General features: G+C 35.0%; 1 pseudogene; it reads left to right on the top strand.

The window, feature by feature from the left end:
* The first annotated feature begins 20 nt into the window (after nt 1-20).
* Nucleotides 21-21,250, top strand: LOC125680033 (uncharacterized; annotated as a pseudogene).
* The last annotated feature ends 333 nt before the right edge of the window (nt 21,251-21,583 follow it).

Raw genomic sequence — 21,583 nt, 5'->3', positions numbered from 1 at the left:
AATTAAAAAAAAATTCATAAATGCAAATGCATTTTTCAATGTTCTTTCTTTTCTTAAAAGCTCTGCATTGGATTCTGTCAAAGGAACCCGAGATTGAGGCACTACCTGTACCAATTGTTGAGGACCTTCATTTGTGCCAGGAGTACCTTACAGCAAAGGAGCCACTCTCATGGCTGAGGCAGCAACTGATCGTTTCACCTGATAGAATAATACAAACAGCCTTCCTCACAATTGGACAGAGAGATAATGCTACCTGGGCAGCAGTAAGGAAGCATAGATTTACTGCTTCTAATTTTGGACCAATCATTGCAGCTGCAAAGCGCAATAGGTAAACATACCTTTATGGTGAATAGAATTGGCTAACATTTCAGCCCAATTTTAAAATACATTCAGCTGAAAAAGAATCTTATTGGTAATGGCATATGCTTTCCTTTCCACCAGGTTAAATGTCTCCTTAAAGAAAAGGTTATTGAGTGCCTACAACTTAGAAAAAAGAGCCCCCATCCAGTGGGGGTGTTACACATGAGAGTGTTGCTATAAAGGAATACTGCAAAGAAGGAGGTGTAACAGTATTGCCAACAGGTATCTTTATTGACAAAAATTTTTGTTTACATATCATTGATATTATTCTTCTATGAGGACAATAAAGAATGTTTAATTTAAGAATATATTATTTGTAGGTATATGGCTTCATGAGACAGGAGTCTTAGGGGCTTCACCTGATGGTTTTGTGCAAGGAACTTTCAAAGACAGTTTGAATGTGCACCTCCAACATCCTCAGAGGAAAACGTTGCCCGACATAGTGGAGGTCAAATGCCCTTTTTCAGCTAAGGACAACTGTTGCAGATGCATGTAGTACAATCAAGGATTTTTACTTAGGTATGGGTATACACTGTAATTGACTCAGATTAGAGACATCATCTGTATGACATTTAATGACTCACAAACTGTCATTACTTTTTAGCTATTGGTTGTTGTCTGTCGTCATGTGTTGACAATTACACATTTTTAAACTTCTTGATTTGACCAATGTTAAAAAATCTTCACACTGCACATGTGTAAGAAAAACTAAATGCATCTAGTAATGAAGACCAGGAAGACCTCCACCTAAATTGACAGTTTTATGATCCCTGGGGATGGGGTTCTGACCCCAGGGTGGGGCCAAACTTAGTATATATTTTTTGTACAAGTTTGCTGACACTGTATAAAATCTAAATGCATACTTAGGAATAGCAGAAAATTATGTACAAAAAATGGTGAATTTCACAACCCAGGGTTTTGATTCTAGGATGGGTCCAAATTAGTCATATCTATTGATGCTTTAATGTTAATACACATATTGTATTATGTAAAGCATTTGATCATTAAGGTCTTCCGTAACAACGGAAGACCTTCTACTGATTGTGCTGGTTAAGATTATTCTTGTTATTCTTTTTTTTTTCCCTTCTTTTTCTTAGACGCTAACTTTGAAGCTTCATATCTCGCTCATTTCTGCATGGATTTTGCTCAAATTTTCAGGGTTTATAAACTTTACAGAACATTTTTAAAATCATGTACTACATTTCAGAAATACCCTTCTGTTCACGAGTTATTCCCCTTTGAATGAAATTTTAGGGGCTTTGGTTTCCAGACAAAAGGCTCCGAGACTGTAAAAGCTAGAGCAGAAAATGCATTGAAAATGAAAAGTAGGAGCATTGTAGTTGTACACATCGTTTTTTGTTTTTTGATTACAGTGTTCGAAATGGTGGTTGACAGGGTTCAAAAATAAGGACGCCCAAAGGAGCAAAAAATTACACATATTTTCCTTCGTATCTTTTAAACTAAAAATATTTTGTTAACAGATGTAGAACAAAAGTTGCGCAAAATGTTAAGAGCTTTCTTTTGATATCCCTAAATAGGGGCTGGTCCCTTCAATTAGGGATCTGGTGATCTTCAAAGTTTTCGTTTTATAACTCAAAAACGGTAAATATTTCGATATGGCTTTCGCTGGAAAAGTTGTTTTTTAACATCTTATTGATCTCATAAACATAATATTTTGCTCAAGTATTGTGTTATATATGAGTAAAAAGCTTGACCCGCAAACAGGTAACCGTATCATTAAGTAGGTGAAGGGGGGAAAATATGTGTATAACTTAAATAAACTTGCTTTAATTGATAAATCTGACTTCATGAAATGCTAATATTCTTTTAAAACAAGGTTTTAACGTGATCTATAGTTCCTTTTAAAATCATCTATCGACAACTTTCTTTTGTTATTATTTAGTAGCTTTAATATAAACAATCGTTCCAAAGAAAAAAGAGGAAAAGGTTATCTCTTCTACGTTTATTATTAAAACAACGATATATTTGATTGAAAAAACAAACCTTCAAGCATAGAATAACTCAGTCATTAACTGAAAGACAAACAGATAGCGGAATTCAGTTATAAGTTATTGAATAACATATTATGTAATAATGCATATATTAGCAAATGGAAAAAAGATGTAAAGAATGAATGTACACATTGTAAGCAAGTTGAGACTACAAAACATTTGTTCTGGGTATAGTCAGTTTTTAAATCGAGGTAAGCTACTGACAAACAAGTTGATGGTACAGGGGTTTCAACAGTCTCGATTGAAGTCAGCATTTCGCAAATTCTATGGTCGTTATAACGATCTAGTTCGTCAATACAACCTCGCATTGGGTCAAATGCTGTCTGACGTGTTTCATACCGATTGTTAAGCCGTTCTTGGCACACTGATTTTGACTGCGGATAACTCCGTTTACCTGATCAGGATATGGAGCTCACGGCGGGTGTGACCGGTCAACAGTGGATGCTTACTCCTCCTAGGCACTTGATCCCATCTCTGGTGTGTCCAGGGGTCCGTGTTTGCCCAACTATCTATTTTGTATTGCTTGTAGAAGTTATGAGATTGATCACTGTTCGTTATCTTCACCTTGCATACATGTAACTTTTGCATTTTTGTTAAGGTGGTATATTTTGGCTCAACATTCTTTTAAACGTTAATACAGAGACAGCTTCAAGGGGTAAAAGAAAAACGACGAATATATTTATAAAAATTCTGTCTCACTGAGGAAATAATTTCTATATCCAACAACAAAACATTGAATATCCTTTAAATTAATCAGTGTACAGCGGAGAAAATGTAGTTTAGCTCCATAAACCCACTGTCCCAAAATTGATGTTGTATCCACATGTATGAAAGGGGAAGATAACGAACAGTGATCTAACTCCTATAAGGAATACAAAATAGATAGTTGAGCAAACACGGACCCCTGGACACACCAGGGGTGGGTTCAGGTGCCTAGGAGGAGTAATATATGTTATAGGGTTTAAATTAAGCAAAAATAGACAATTGGAAATATTGTTCTGACAATTAAAATACATTTCACATAAAATGGTATGCAGTCTGGGGTATATATATATATGTAGTAAAAGCGCTCCCCAATTGCGAGAGTGAACACGAACATTTACTTGGATATTATCAGAAATATACAAACGAACTCAAATATCCAAGAATGACTAGTGTTTCTTTATTTCATGTCCCTTTAAAAATTCCTCATGAACAGAGAGACGTCTTTAACTGTAGGTGACATACACATGTATGACAAATCTGATCTATGCACGATGCTCAGGGCCGTAGCAGTGAGGGTTCTTTAACGTGTTAATGTCTGCCTTGAGACAAGTGATCGGGGTTGAGACTTTACTCTCACTTTTAAATTAAATTAATTGCTTCAATTACCTGCTTTTACGTCTTGGTTCGGACACAAAGTAAGAAAGGGGTTCAAACCCACGACCTCCTGGTCACAAAGGTGACGCTGTAACCACAACCACCGTTGGTTTTAAAAAATGTTTAAATAAACGTTTTACGTACATGTAAAGTTTGATGCATAATGTTGATATATGGTATGACAGAAATATGCGGTCTTCTATTAGAAATTGTAGTATTGACCGATTATCATTAACTTTGTCTATCTAAAATCCTTGTTATCAGTTTCAAGAAAAATGTCTTATAACATTGTCATAAAAAGTACATTTTTAAAGATGCATTCCAAATTTCTTTCGCTATGATTAATGTATCCGAATAGAAATGAAATTTTCAACTAGAAAACTGACACGGTCAGAAAGGGCCCCGCTGATGGTTATTAGAGGAAAGTGACATCTGTATTTGATATAGCAATGTTTGGGGATGGTATATATTTTAGAATTAATAATATTCAAAGATACATTGGAATGCAAATTTGTGAAAAAGGAATCATGAATCATGTTTATGAGGGACTGATGCAAATTTAAATTACTTCTGTTTGACACACACTCATCCACTCAAACACAATAAATGGTACAAAATGTGGTACATACTATTCGAATAGGATTATGAATCTGACATATTGATGTCTAGGAAAAGGAAATTCTGACATCGGGGGTATAAGTGTTTTCAAACACATTAAATTTGATAGAAGTGTTCTTCATTTTTGAAATTATAAATCTATAGAACATATCTTTACATACATAGGTGAGACAGTTTCCATTGTTCCTAACAGAGACATACCATGTATGCGCTAAAAAATCCATAAGCAAACATCAAAATACTCACGAAACAAGAGATGTTTGTAAAACACATATGTCCCCCATGGCGCAAAATTGAAAAGGGTTATACACACACCTCATTTAATTGATAGTATTATCATCAATTCAAAATATTGAGCAGACAATATCTTCCTATGTCAAGAGTGAATTGACCATGTGACCTAAAATTCAATAGGGGTCATTTACTCCTTATGCTGTACCAGTGTACCAAGTTTGGTACGTGTCAATCAAGCAAATAATTTTTAAAATATAGGAGACAATATATTACTATGTCCAGTTCAACTATTGACTTTTGACCTAAAAATCAATATGGGTCATCCTCTCCTGAAGATGTACCAATGTACTAAGTTTGATGTCTGTCAAGTAAAAGGGTTATCAAGATATTGAGTTGACAGTATAATACTATGTCCAGTTTGACCCTTGACCTTTGAGCATAAAATCAATAGGAGTCATCTTCTCCTGAATATACACCAGTGTACTATTTAAAGTTTGATGTCTGTCAAGCAAAGGGTTCTGAAGATATTGAGTAGACAGTATATTCCTATGTCCAGATTGACCCTTGACCTTTAAACATGTGACCTCAAAATCAATAGGGATCATCTTCTCCTGAAGATTTACCAGTGTACCAAGTTTGATGTCTGTCAAGCAAAGGGTTCTCAAGATATTGAGCAGACATTATATTCCTATGTCCAGTTTGACCCTTGACCATGTGACCTCAAAATCAATAAGGGTCATCTTCTTCTGAAGACATATTGGTGTACCAAGTTTGATGTCTGTCAAGCAAAGGGTTTTCAACGGACAGTATATTCCTATGTCCAGTTTGACCCTTGACCATGTGACCTCAAAATCAATAAGGGTCAACTTCTCCTGAAGACGTACCAGTGTAACAAGTTTGATGCCTGTCAAGAAAAGGGTTCTCAATATACTGAACGGACAATATATTCCTATGTCCAGTGTGACCTTTGACCATGTGACCTCAAAATCAATAGTGGTCATCTTCTCCTGAAGACGTATCAGTGTAACAAGTTTGATGTCTGTCAAGAAAAGGGTTCTCAGTATATTGAACGGACAGTATTTTCCTATGCCCAGTTTGACCTTTGACCATATGACCTCAAAATCAATAAGGGTCATATACTCCGTAGAATGTACCAGTGTGCCAAGTCTGATGTCTTTCAAGGAAAGGGTTCCTCGAGATATTGAGCGGACATTATATTCCTATGTCCAGAGTAGATTGTCCCTTGACCTTTTGACCTGAAAAACCATAGGGGTCATCTTTCACTCATAACCAACCCACATATGAAATATAATTATCATCAAGTGAATGGTTCTCAAGATATTGAGCGGATAACATGTGGTCTACAGACCGACCGACCGACAGTTGCAAAACAATATGCCCCCTCTTTTTCAAAGGGGGGCATAAAAATGTAGACCTTACCGTCAACAAGCTCAGTGAAACACGTCATTTCGAGACTTTCACCGAAGAAAGTTCGGTAACAGTAATGAAAAAGGTACACTCATTTTGTATCTTTCTTTATTAAAAGGAACGGGTTTCTAAGGTGTAACGTGCAATTAGTACATAATTCAATGATTATGAAGCAGTTTCACTTTGCAACCGGATATAAGAAATTTTATTTCTTATTCCGATCCCGATCGAGAGTTGTTGACTGGGATGGACGTGTTAATTTAATATACATGTAACACCAAGCTTTTTTTTTTATATCACATTTTAAAAAACCAAATATACACATACACAATGTTGTAGAATTATTTTTTGTAAATTTTCGACATCAATACAATACATATTACCATAATTCAAATTGAATTATCTCCCTTAGACAGTGGTAAATGGATAGTTATAATAAGAAAGATGATGGCATACAAACAGACAGACAAAGTGACATGACCCCAAAATATATAGGTGTTTTCCTCTTTGTCGAACTCTTTCGCATTTTATGACGTATGGTGGGTAAACAATGTATACATTATATCGTAGAATGGCATTGTACATAACGATTACGTACGATTAATGTAATAAAAGCGTAACTATTGTTTATATCAATCACTGGTATGCATATTCTGGCCATATCAAGCATAATCTGTTTGAATAAGATTATCAAATTGGCTATTGAATCATTATTCGTTTCCTCTTCTACATGAGTGACGCTTTTATCAAAGAAAGATGGCAATTAACAATATTTGTTTGAGCCATTTTGTTATCCAATACTATAAACTCACTAAAGTTGCCTTTTCCCTGAGATAGGATGGTCTCAGAAACTCTGGATATCATCTTTTAAGAAATAATACAACAATAGTAATTAGCAAATGTACCCACTGTCATCATATTGTACGTCATAATTTACGGAAGAGTTCGACAAAGGGAAATAACTCTTAGGGAACTCGGAACTTTCGTATTGTAAAGTATTTCTGTAAAAAATTTGAAAACTGTAAAATGAAAAATGTTCGAGTTGTCGTGTCACAAAGAAAGTGTTCCTAATAACAAAATGACATACAAAGTGAAATGACCCAAAAATCTATAAGCGTCTTCCTCTTGTAATTTATTTTTTGGACAAAATTTGAAAACTGTACGATAAAAACTGTTTGAGTTATCGTGTCACACAGAAAGTATTAATGGACAGACGGACGGACAATGTGATTATTACAGGGCTTCCCGCATTTCATGCGGGGCACTAATTATCAAATGGATATGCTTCCAGCAATGCTTCTACATGTATCGAAAAAAAAAATGAAACATCTTCATCAGGTGTCGGAAAAATCTGCTTTACACTAAACAGTTTGTGAAAACAGCAATCAGATTACATGCAAAGTGCTGCTACAGCAGCGGAGTGTACCAAATGTTATGGAATGTTGCGCACTTGTGTCGATGATGACATATATATTGCAAAATTTGCAAGCATGTACTTTTGTATAAATGAAAGTTTATTCGAACTTTCAGGAATATATTTACGTGTTATAAAGTCAATCATTTAACCACAAAGAAAACCCACTAAAAGTAATTTAGCTAAATCTGGGGAACCCAATAAAATATTACGGTAAAAATGGAAATTTTGTGGAATGTGATAAATATATATGAAAATTATTAATTCAGTTTTAATATTCAAAGTCATTCCAGTCAGAAAACGACGACCAATGAACGCTTCAACCTTAAAAAATATCATCTATTGCTCTTTTAGCTTTACTTTGACTTGTGATAACATCAATAGGTTTTTTTATACCTCCGTCCTTAGATATGACTTTTTTTTTTTTTTACAGCGATGTCAATACGTCCGTCCTTCCATCCGCTTGGGGTTTAGTTTCTATTTTTGTTTAAATCTGAAACTAACCGCCGCAGTGGTCTAGAGGTAGAGCGTTCGCCCCGCCCGCATGCGGAAGCTCGGGGTTCGAATCCCGGCCGCGATAAACCTAAGTCGTTAAAACAGGTAGTGACGGTTACATCGCCAAACGCTCGGCATCAGGTGTGAATGTCACTGACGGGTCCTCTGAGATGACCTTGAAAACGGATGTCCTGTGTCACGCTAAAGAATCCTCACTACTCAGTGGCTAAAAGCGCCGAATATAGGCCTAAATTTGAAGCCCTTCACCAGTCTTTGTGACTTCTCCATATGAATGAAATATTTTCAAGAGGGACGTGAAACAAGATACAATTATTCAATTAATCTGAAACTTGCTGCTTGTAACTTCTTTGTTGGTCACTCTGTATCATGTTGAATTTTTGATCTGTTTTGACATCCCTTTCAGTAATCTTGCCATTTTAAATTAATGGCCATTAAATGGAGGGTACATGATTTGTCGGACCAGTGTTTTCGTTAGGAACCGGCCGCCGGCCGAATTGACCGCCTCAGACAACTAAGTTGCCGGTTCAAATCGTGTTTGAAAAAAAAAATTGCATCTTTTTTTTTTAACTTGAAGTTAATTATTATTCTCATCGAAATAACCAGTACTTATTAGTTAAAATAGACTGTGTTTACTAGTTAAATATAGACGGTGCATATCACTTCCTCGTTGTTGAAAGCGGTACGTATCGCGGATTTTCATTGGTTGCGAATATCGTGTATTATCTATGAAGGATTTTCATTGGCTGTAAATTCCGAGTCGATGTTGCGTTTTGAATGAACGGGAATTTTCCCAAATGTACCACGTTGACCCACAACACTGATAAAAAACTTAAAAGATGAACGTGAAGAACTGGTGATGAAAAGAACAGTTAAAGACTATTTTCAAATCCAAAGCAAGCAAACGAAGCGATCTAAAGGTTAAAAATAAAATTAATTCCCACTTAATTTGCATGGTTATTCGTTCAATTAAGTTTACTGTTTACCTGTAGCATGATTGATTGCAGATTTTTTGAAGACTGTCATGTGTTTTTAAATATGCCGCCAGAATAGAGGATTTTGCGTTCCTGATTTTCAAAATTTTCTGGGACTTAATTGATCATGATTCTTTTTTATTTGAAAACAAACTTTTTGTTATAGATCTGAATTTGAATGCTGACGACTGAATGTCATATTTTATGCACTTTGCTGAAATACCTGAAAAAAGATATATAATTTCACTTATTTTAAACAATAAATTTACCCTCAGAATGCGCCAGAATGCAGGATTTTGCGTCCTGATTTTCAAAATTTTCTGGGGGGCAACCCCCCCCCCCCTAAATTTTTTTTGGGCCTCCTCAAATCCTTTATAGGCCTGTTCAATGAAAAGGAAGTGAAAACCCTGAGTGGGGATCCGGGTTAGAATACATGTAGGTCCTTAGGACCCCATGCTTGTCGTAAGAGGCGACTAAATAGGAGGTCCTTCGGATGAGACCGCAAACACCGAGGTCCCGTGTCACAGCAGTTGTGGCACGATAAAGACCCCTTCCTGCTCAAAGGCCATAAACGCCGAGCATAGTCCTAAATGCAGACCTTCACCGGAGGTGGTGACGTTTCCATATGAATGAAAGATTCTCGAGAGGGACATTAATCAATATTCAATCAATCAATCACCATACTTAGTTTTAAAAGGGGGAGTGGGTGGGAATTTAGTTTTTCGTCAGACATTGAACTTCTGATCTCGTTCCTAAGAAGACCCTCACTTAAAACTGCAGGAATTAGACGGAGAACAGGGTTTTCACTTCCTTTTCATTGAACAGGCCTATAAAGGATTTGAGGAGGCCCCAAAAAAATTTAGGGGGGGGGTTGCCCCCCAGAAAATTTTGAAAATCAGGACGCAAAATCCTGCATTCTGGCGCATTCTGAGGGTAAATTTATTGTTTAAAATATGTGAAATTATATATCTTTTTTCAGGTATTTCAGCAAAGTGCATAAAATATGACATTCAGTCGTCAGCATTCAAATTCAGATCTATAACAAAAAGTTTGTTTTCAAATAAAAAAGAATCATGATCAATTAAGTCCCAGAAAATTTTGAAAATCAAGCCGCAAAATCCTGCATTCTGAGGGTAAATTTATTGTTTGAAATATGTGAAAATATTATCTTTTTTCCAGGTATTTCAGCAAAGTGCATAAAATATGACATTCAGTCGTCAGCATTCAAATTCAGATCTATAACAAAAAGTTTGTTTTCAAATAAAAAAGAATCATGATCAATTAAGTCCCAGAAAATTTTGAAAATCAAGCCGCAAAATCCTGCATTCTGAGGGTAAATTTATTGTTTGAAATATGTGAAAATATTATCTTTTTTCCAGGTATTTCAGCAAAGTGCATAAAATATGACATTCAGTCGTCAGCATTCAAATTCAGATCTATAACAAAAAGTTTGTTTTCAAATAAAAAAGAATCATGATCAATTAAGTCCCAGAAAATTTTGAAAATCAGGAACGCAAAATCCTGTATTCTGGCGGCATATTTAGAAACACATGACAGTCTTCAAAAAATCTGCAATCAATCATGCTACAGGTAAACAGTAAACTTAATTGAACGAATAACCATGCAAATTAAGTGGGAATTAATTTTATTTTTAACCTTTAGATCGCTTCGTTTGCTTGCTTTGGATTTGAAAATAGTCTTTAACTGTTCTTTTCATCACCAGTTCTTCACGTTCATCTTTTAAGTTTTTTATCAGTGTTATGGGTCAACGTGGTACATTTGGGAAAATTCCCGTTCATTCAAAACGCAACATCGACTCGGAATTTACAGCCAATGAAAATCCTTCATAGATAATACACGATATTCGCAACCAATGAAAATCCGCGATACGTACCGCTTTCAACAACGAGGAAGTGATATGCACCGTCTATATTTAACTAGTAAACACAGTCTATTTTAACTAATAAGTACTGGTTATTTCGATGAGAATAATAATTAACTTCAAGTTTAAAAAAAAAGATGCAATTTTTTTTTTTTCAAACACGATTTGAACCGGCAACTTAGTTGTCTGAGGCGGTCAATTCGGCCGGCGGCCGGTTCCTAACGAAAACACTGCGGCCACGGGATGAAAATATGATGAATGTTGAAACCAATCGATTGACGAGTAAAAATACACGATTATATTTATATTGCAAATCGCATTTCCCTCCATGATCCAACCAATTTCAGCGCGCGACACAATCCGTTCACATTGACTATTATGTGAACGGATTATGAACTAGCTTAAAGCACGCGACTGAGAGAGCGTACTGGTTTGAAAAAAAAATAGAACATCTGTTACAAAGATCTCGCAAGTCACACCTTTGGATTAGGATTGTAAACTTACGTGGGTTATCATCCCAATTTTGCGGTCTCCTACCTCCAAAATACAGTGCACCTTGCAATGTTGATAAAAGGCAGGGTGAGACGAAATGTGACGTCATGTCTATGTGTTGACGTACATCACAATAACTACTGTGACAGAGGCTAGGAGTTCGTTTTATGCAACAAAATAGAAGCAATGTAAACAAACGGTGTTTTAGAAAAATGAATATAAATATAAAAAATGAACATCACTTTTGAGCTGTTCATGGTCAATATGAACGGATTTGGATTTAAGGCAAATTCTCTGTGAATCGCTAGCGCGATTCACAGAATTTGCCTCAAATAACACTGTATACCTTTTATACTGTTTATTCACAAATGAAAGTGTACATTGAAACTATTAAATGTAATATCACGATGTGGTTTTTAACAGTCGCTTGTCTTTTATCGTTTTCCACTAAAGTGTAAAGTTGGATGGCAGAAACTTGCAGGAAATTGTATCCCCTATCCCTAACTATTTGATTGATTGATTGTATTTTAACGTCTCACTCGAGAATTTTTCAGTCATATAGAGACGTCACCAAGACCGGCGAAGAGCTTCAAATTTAGGCTTATGCTCGGCGCTTACGGCCATTGAGCAGTGACGGTTCTTTACGGTACCGTGCCACACCTACTTTGACACGGGACATCCGTTTTTAAGGTCATCTCCGAGGACCCGTGATATTCACACCTGATGCCGAGCGTTTGGCGATGGAACTGTCACTAAATGTTTTAACGACTTAGGTCTGTCGCGGCCGGGAAACGAATCCCGACCTTCCGCATGCGGGACGGACGCTCTAACCTCTAGACCACCGCAACGGTTCCCTAACTATATGAATTTAGAATTTTATCCGACTTCGGTCTTTTGATCGCGCGCCTTATTTCACAGAATGTTGGTCTTGTTATAGCTGCAGAACTGTAGCTCTCTGAAAAAAATATTTTGACATAACAGAGAGCTACAGAGCCACCCCTTATGAAAACCGACGATTTACTGCGCACGGTTGAAGCCTTACATCGGTGTATTCTTAAGTTGCTGTCTCATAAATTTAATATATTTTCCTACTATACAAATACTCATTAAAGCCCCATACGACCTGAAAACTCCCAGCTTCAAATAATTTCGTTTGTTGACGTAGCCATGTTAGGTAGCTTTAAAAATATTCTCTGTGATGAGGATGGTCATATATGGTTTTTGGGGCGAGATAAATGCTGTAGAGGAACCATTTCCATCCTTTCAGGGGGTTTCTTCGTATCCAAAGAATGAAACGGGTAATAATAAGTGATAAAAGGAGAGATTTCAAAATGTGTAGATGATAAATAAATGACTAATTCACAGTAGGGTTTGGTACTGCGAACACCTGCGAGTTGAACTATGAATAGACAATATTAGTACTTATTAGAGGAATGATAATTCTCTCTTAGTGAATGAATCATTATTAGCCACCCACTAAGTGGTAGTCAAGGAAATATATGTATCCCGTTATGCTATCTTTAAAGAAGTAACTATTCAACATACATGTAAGATCTAAGACTTAGCATAACTTGATTTATGTAATATTCATAATAGGTCTGATCTTCCTCGAAAACAATGAAGATCCATGGGGTGTGTTGAGTGATAGCAATATATAAATATAAATAAAGAGATTCATTCATTAAGAGAGAATTATCATTCCTCTAATAAACTTCTACTAATATTGTCTATTTATAGTTCAACTCGCAGGTGTTCGCAGTACCAAACCCTGGTGTGAATTATTTATTTATCATCTACACATTTTGAAATCTCTCCTTTTATCATTTATTATTACCCGTTTCATTCTTTGGATACGAATATACCCCCTGAAAGAATGAAAATAGTTCCTCTACAGCATTTATCTCGCCTAAAAAGCCATATATGAACATCCTCATCACAGTGAATATTTTTAAAGCTATTTTCAGCCTTCTTTAAAGGGAAAGGCAACCCAAAAGATTTTTACATGATAAATGATAGGATTAATCATATGATAAAGATTTGTCATACAATTCTGTTGATATATGGCCTAGATATGCTTCAGTACTAATTTGAAAACGTCAAAAATTGAAATTACCGCGATCTATAGAGGCTGCCATGTGTAACTCTTTTGTATTCAAGACCACAAAAATCAATAATTTTGACGTCACACCGTCTGTTCCGGTTTTGCTGAGATTCTAAGATCATCCACAGGTGCTTGGGTTCAGCCACCCCCCCCCCCCCCTCCGAATAAGCTACCTGAGTTCATTTAATTATTTTTGTCTTGAAAATATTTCTAATGCATGTCAACAACGTCTTGCATACCCATAAAGTCCAAAATAAGTCCTTTAAAAAAACCTCACCTGTTATTATTAATCATAGTTGGGCAAACACGGACCCCTGGACACACCAGAGGTGGGATCAGGTGCCTAGGAGGAGTAAGCATCCCCTGTTGACCGGTCACACCCGCCGTGAGCCCCATATCCTGATCAGGTAAACGGAGTTATCCGCAGTCAAAATCAGTGTGCCAAGAACGGCTTAACAATCGGTATGAAACACGTCAGACAGCATTTGACCCAATGCGAGGTTGTATTGACGAACTAGATCGTTATAACGACCATAGAATTTGCGAAATGCTGACTTCAATCGAGACTGTTGAAATCCCTGTACCATCAACTTGTTTGTCAGTAGCTTACCTCGATTTAAAAAGTGACTATACCCAGAACAAGCTCTTGCATATCGAATCAGTTGAGATATATAAACACTATATACAGGTGATAATGGAATATTGCTACATAAATGTGGAAAGTTGATGGAGAAGCTGAAATCATCCAGTAAAATACAGTTTATATAATCTCATACTACAGAAACAGTGGCAAAGTTCAGGTTCATCTTCTATAAAAAAAAAAAAAAAACAATATGAATTTGTCTGATATATAATCTAGATATATTTATGCGTTTGAAAAGTGCGGGGACCAGTTTCTGTCTTGTATATTAACGGTATGATATTTATAAGAATGTGGACAACCCCGGTAATTCGCTGATGACTCCCAACACCTTTCAGGTTAAAGATTTTTATTCTTGTCTGTGTATATCAATAAATATTCACCTGATTACCCGCATGAACCTCAACTTTTGTTCACAAGTAGGGCCTCTTGCTGTTTTCCAAAAATAAAGTGTTATAGGATTATTGAACTTATATTGGTGAATATTGGCACGAGTTGGCTGTGAAAATGCACGAGCCTGTGAAATTTCACCCCATGATTATTGTGCATTTTACTATGGAAACCCTTAACCTAGTTGCGTAATTCTAATTAGATTGATGTTTCCTCAGTGTATATACATATCCCGTGGGGATTAAATGGGGCGGTCCTTCGGATGAGACCGTACAAACCGAGGTCCCGTGTCACAGCAGGTGTGGCACGATAAAGACCCCTCCCTGCTCAAAGGCCGTAAGCGCCGAGCATAGGCCTAAATTTTTGCAGCCCTTCACCGGCAGTGGTGATGTCTCTATATGAGTGAAATATTCTCAAGAGGCAGGGTTTTCACTTCCTTTTCATTGAACAGGCCTATAAAGGATTTGAGAAGGCCCCAAAAAAATTTAGGGGGGGGTTGCCCCCCAGAAAATTTTGAAAATCAGGACGCAAAATCCTGCATTCTGAGGGTAAATTTATTGTTTAAAATATGTGAAATTATATATCTTTTTTCAGGTATTTCAGCAAAGTGCATAAAATATGACATTCAGTCGTCAGCATTCAAATTCAGATCTATAACAAAAAGTTTGTTTTCAAATAAAAATGAATCATGATCAATTAAGTCCCAGAAAATTTTGAAAATCAAGCCGCAAAATCCTGCATTCTGAGGGTAAATTTATTGTTTAAAATATGTGAAAATATTATCTTTTTTCCAGGTATTTCAGCAAAGTGCATAAAATATGACATTCAGTCGTCAGCATTCAAATTCAGATCTATAACAAAAAGTTTGTTTTCAAATAAAAAAGAATCATGATCAATTAAGTCCCAGAAAATTTTGAAAATCAGGAACGCAAAATCCTGTATTCTGGCGGCATATTTAGAAACACATGACAGTCTTCAAAAAATCTGCAATCAATCATGCTACAGGTAAACAGTAAACTTAATTGAACGAATAACCATGCAAATTAAGTGGGAATTAATTTTATTTTTAACCTTTAGATCGCTTCGTTTGCTTGCTTTGGATTTGAAAATAGTCTTTAACTGTTCTTTTCATCACCAGTTCTTCACGTTCATCTTTTAAGTTTTTTATCAGTGTTGTGGGTCAACGTGGTACATTTGGGAAAATTCCCGTTCATTCAAAACGCAACATCGACTCGGAATTTACAGCCAATGAAAATCCTTCATAGATAATACACGATATTCGCAACCAATGAAAATCCGCGATACGTACCGCTTTCAACAACGAGGAAGTGATATGCACCGTCTATATTTAACTAGTAAACACAGTCTATTTTAACTAATAAGTACTGGTTATTTCGATGAGAATAATAATTAACTTCAAGTTAAAAAAAAAAGATGCAATTTTTTTTTTTCAAACACGATTTGAACCGGCAACTTAGTTGTCTGAGGCGGTCAATTCGGCCGGTTCCTAACGAAAACACTGAGAGGGACTTTAAACAATATTCAATCATATATATATATATATATATATAATCCAAATAAAAAGAGTTGATATCACAGTCAAAATAATTCAATAAAAAAAGCAGGAAAATATACAGTTCCAAAATATATTTAAATCACTAGCGCTTTCTGGATTTTAATATCCATCCTCAGGTGAATACAAATTAATTTCTATTCACCTGAGGATGGATGTTAAAATCCAGAAAGCGCTAGTGATTTAAATATATTTTGGAACTGTATATTTTCCTGCTTTTTTTATTGAAATATATATATATATATATATATATATATATATATATATATATATATAGGTAAAAAATAAAAATGCTTCTGAAGATTTGAAATGAAAGCGCTAAAGCTTTACTGAACGTCTTCGTGTTTCATTTTTATTTTTTACCTATACTTTTACCGATCATTGCGAAAAGTAACTATTATATATATATATATATATATATATATATATATATATATATATATATACATATATCCAAACTCTCTTTTGTAGAAGAATAAAAAAAACATTAAAACACTTTTCGAAATATTTCAGCTGTTTTACCGGCCCTCATCAGTCGTGTTTATTAAAATGCATGATAGCAACTAACGATGAACAACGTATTATGGCGTCACAATGTACATACACCTGAAAGGCAAGGTCATGTATCAAAATTGCGCCAAAAACATCCGAAAAATTGCGAGAGTTACTATAATATCTATTTAAATCATACATGTAAGTGGATTCTAATTGGTGTAAAGTAAATTTTTGCATATAAATAAACATATATTTTTTTAAAATTTAAATAGATAGTACACATATACATACACGCAAAGTTGTTCATTAAGATAGTTTATAGACAGTAATGTTCCCTTTTGTTTATACCAATTGGTACATATGTATTAAGCTTTTTCTTCCATAGATTTTCTCTATATTTCCGGTAAATAACATTCTTGTACAGATTTTCAATGCCTATTATGCTATAATCATCTATGGTGTGAAAATCGGAATAAAAATGAACAGCCACAGGGTCATTAGTTTCCCTTCTGATGAGTGATAAATTCAAGACATGTCTCTGATATAAAGTCCCACCAGTTTCTCCCACATACACAATCTTTTTACATTTTTTTTTTTTTTACAAAAAAACTCCATACACTACATTGCAAGATTTACAATTAATATGATTTTTGATGTGATAAATGTTTCCATTATCATCCTCAAACTGGCTTGTTTTGACAACATATTTACAAAGAATACATTTCTTAAGATCACACAGCTCGCACATATTTCCTTTCTTAAAAAATAAATTATTATGTTTTTATGAACTAAAATGTCTTTCAGATTTTTGTCTCTTCTAAAGGCAACAATAGGTTTTTTAGACGATCAGAATTTTCCAGGATTTGGTGACGCTTCTTTAAGATGTTGTGAATATTTGGAAGTCCTTTTGAATAGGTAAGTAGTACTAAGGGAACACGATCACATTTTCTTTTTATTATATTTCAGCAGATCTGAACGATTTAGTTTATCTACTTTTAAAAGTTGTTTTTCCACTTCTTTGTTTGAGTATCCGCGTTTCTTTAAATTTGTTTTTACTTTTTCTCGTTGGTGACGATACTGTCTGTCGGTGGAGCATATTCGGCGTCCTCGTAGGCCAAGACCGAACGGAATTGCGATTTTGGTGGATTCGGGATGGCTGGAGGTTTTGTTGAGATAGATGTGCTTGTCGGTAGGTTTGCTGTAAATGTCTGTTGAAAGGAATCCCCTATCAAAAGAAATTAAAACATCAAGAAACTCTATTTTGATTTTTGAAAAACATTAAGTCGAGTTGAATACGACGAACTACACAACACAGAAGACGAACTACACAACTTTCATGCAGCTGCCAATAGTATACACCCCAATATTCAACTCGACTTAAGTTTTTCAAAAATTTTGATACATGACGTTGCCTTTCAGGTGTATGTACATTGTGACGTCATAATACGTTATTCATCGTTAGTTGCTATGCATTTTATTAAACACGACTGATGAAGGCCGGTAACACGGTTGAAATATTTCGAAAAGTGTTTTAATATATATATATATATATATATATATATATATATATATATATATATATATATATATTAGAAGTTGATTCAGCACAGTTGTAAATATTGAAAATCAGAATGACACATTCCATAAAAAACAATCATAAATTTTTTTTACTGCTAGCGCTTTCTCCATGGTTCATCAGGCAGTTCAAATATGTATACAAAAATTGTTTAGCAACGTCTTTGTTATGACGTCAATTAAACGAGTCCTTTATGACGTCATAATAACGTTACCCGGTAGCGTTTGGTAATGCCTCTCTTCCGCAATACCCCGGAATCTCGGTTATCAGAGTCCGCTCCGGGTTTTACTTTATACCCATTTTTCACTTCCGGGGAGTTCATTGAAGTGTTTAGTGTAAACAACGCCTCAGGTACAACTTTTAAAGGCAAACAGTTATCAATAATCGTAAGTATTTTCACATTTTATTCTTATTTATATAAGTAACAACCATTATCAATGTAAATTATTACGTATTGTACACTTAATGCCAGACCCTCGGTGCATAGGCCTCTAAATTTCGCGCAAGATGTGTAGGTAAACTAAGGTATAGCTCTAGTACTATACTACGAGTAGTCCCAAATGGTCTTACGGCGTATTGATAGAAATTGAGAAGCCTTTGCTCGGTGACATGTTTCCCCTGCAGCTTTGGATTAGTTTGGTTAAGCTAGGCCTAGTTTATATTGAATTTCTTAAGTGCAATGGCATAGCCAAGTGTAATACTATTAAAACTGTTAAAGATTATTTATTTGGAATGGAATGATAAAACACAATTAAAGGAAATTAAATGACAGTATGATAGAAGATCTTATATTGATTTATGATAGAGCTGTCATATTTTGTATATAGATATCGTATGATAAAAAATTCATACAATATGGAGATTTTTAAAAAATCAGGGACTAAAGGCGTAAAGCTCGATTTATAAGTATAAAATCAAATGACAACAGCTAGTCTTCTAGTATTTGTAGACTTTTTACGTTAAATTATTGTTATATGACACTTTTCTTACATGGATGAAAATTATTCATCAGGGGTCTTGTGCTTAGATTTATGGAAACAATAGCTTCCTTAAGCACAGCATTGTTGACAAATGCTGAAATTGTATGATTATATGTTTTAAGTCTTTTTGTTAAAAAAATATGGGATTGCATGTTTTTACAGGACATGTCTAGTGACAGGGATTCCTCAGATGAAACGGACAGAAATGAACTCCTTCCCAGTTTAGCAGATTTGGAGAAATGGTGTGTTAAGGACTTGAAAAATTGGCTACAGGAAAGTGATCTAAAAAGAAGTGGATCAAAATCCATTTTGGCTAAAAGGGTCTACCGTGCACTACGTACTATATGTAATTCTGACTCAGACGATTGTGATTCCAGTTCTATATATTCGAACCGCCAAATATTTAGTTCTAAGTACAGTGAGCTTAACTCCTCATGGGAAACAGCAACGCAAGATATATTACCACAGATGTCTGAAAAGGGGGTTGAAAATTACTTCATGTTTCATAAAGACCCCTTTTCTGCAAGAAATGCCAAATTTATTCGCCATTTCCAAAAAGGAAGAAAACTGTGCAATGAAAATTATGTAAGCAACATAATGTACCACCCTGTTGATGATAGTTCAGATATCTGTTATCTGAAAGCAAATTGCAAACCATCGATGCGGAGTCATGTTCAAGTTGGTAAGGGGAAAATGGCTTCCACATACTCGCTTTACATCTGCCTATCCAAATCAACCGGACATATCATATTTGCTTACTGTGATTGCAAGGCTGGTGAGGCTGGACTATGTGCACATGTCGGAGGGCTTCTTTTTACTGTATTAAAGATTAAAAATGCCTGCACCTCACAACAATGCAGATGGGAAGAGCCAAGGCCAATACAACGAAAACCTAGTCCGAAGAGAGTACATGAAGTCAGATTTTTCAATCCTGAAAATTCAAAAATTCGACCCTACCCCGATGTGTACCAAGCGTCTGCTTGTAAAGACCCAGATACATTCCTGATAGACATACTAAGTGGGCTTGAGAATATAAATCCAAACTGTGTTTTATTTAAGACATTAAAATCAGAGCCTGCTGACATTTCACCATTTACTGACCTATTTATTCCTGAATTTAGTTATGCCGATCATGTGAATCTTGCTTCTGAAGAATGCAAACTTAAGTTTAAACAATTTATGGACAGCATTGCAATAAGTGAGAAAATGTCAAAAAATGTTGAACTTGGTACAAGAGGTCAAGCTTTAAATGAAAACTGGATTGACGTCCGAAAATGTATTTTGACAGCATCAAATTTTGGTGCTATATGTAAAAGAAGAAAAGTGGAGCCAGATGCACTCGTTTCAAATTTAAGGGGATATAATGACATTCCAAATAATGTAAAGAGTATTTCACATGGACGCAAATATGAAAGACAAGCATTAAAGGAGTATACAAAGAAACACCAGCAATTATGCAGTGGGTCTGTTTCTGTTGAAGATTGTGGTATATCTGTTAATTCAAGATTTCCATTTCTAGGAGCAAGTGTAGATGGAACAGTTTTGTGTGATAGATGTGGGATAGGTAATGTGGAGGTTAAGTGCCCTTATGGATCAAAACAAACAGCTAATTCCAACCCATGGAGGGACATTCTACCTGAAGAATGTGCTACAGATAAACATTTTTACTGCATGTTGGAAGATGGCAAATTAAAACTGAAAACGGACCACAACTACATGTTCCAGATTCAAGGACAACTTGCTATTAGTGAAAAACCTTGGGTAGATTTTGTTGTATGGACAAAAAAAGGAATATCCATTGAACGGATATCATTTAATGATGAAATGTGGAGTGAAATACTTCCCAAACTTAAATTGTTTTACATGCTATCTTTTGTGCCAGAATTATTCTCACTCAGAGTAAAAAGGGGGTTAAAACTTTATTGACATTACATGACATAGAATACCGTGTACTTTAGTGGCCAACATTTGTGATTGATATCAAGTTATATCGACAGTTGTTTCTTAAATATAGAATGGCTATTTGTGAGTTCTCTGTGAAAACTACATGAACATTTGGCATGTTCTATATATAATATAGCAGTAAATTTTCATATATTGGCATAATTCTTAAAATTGCAAGTTTTGTAAACAATTTATTAAAAGAATTTTCATATTTTATTTAACACTTGTATAAATAAATGTATTGTTGAACATAATCAAGACATAAAAAGAAGAACACAACAGAAATAGTACTTGTATCAAATGTACATTAACCATAAACACAAATTCTATAAAATGAAAACAATTTTGTGAATGTTAACAAATGCAAGGTTGTGAAAAATCTTGTATAAGCACATGATCAAACTATACAATGAATTATTTGATTTATTGTGACTAAGACCTGGAGTGTGTGTGTGTGTTGAAAATATATACCTTGTATTTTATGAATTAAATGTTTGTACATTGATAAATACTGATTAAAAATACCATATGTACCAGCAGTATTAAAATTCTTAATTGTGTATTGTAAGATGTAAATTATATTTTATTGAAGTGAAAG

This window comes from Ostrea edulis, chromosome 2, assembly GCF_947568905.1.
Source record: "Ostrea edulis chromosome 2, xbOstEdul1.1, whole genome shotgun sequence".
In the NCBI taxonomy this organism is placed as follows: Eukaryota; Metazoa; Mollusca; class Bivalvia; order Ostreida; family Ostreidae; genus Ostrea; species Ostrea edulis.
This window is presented reverse-complemented; position numbering and strand designations above follow the sequence as displayed.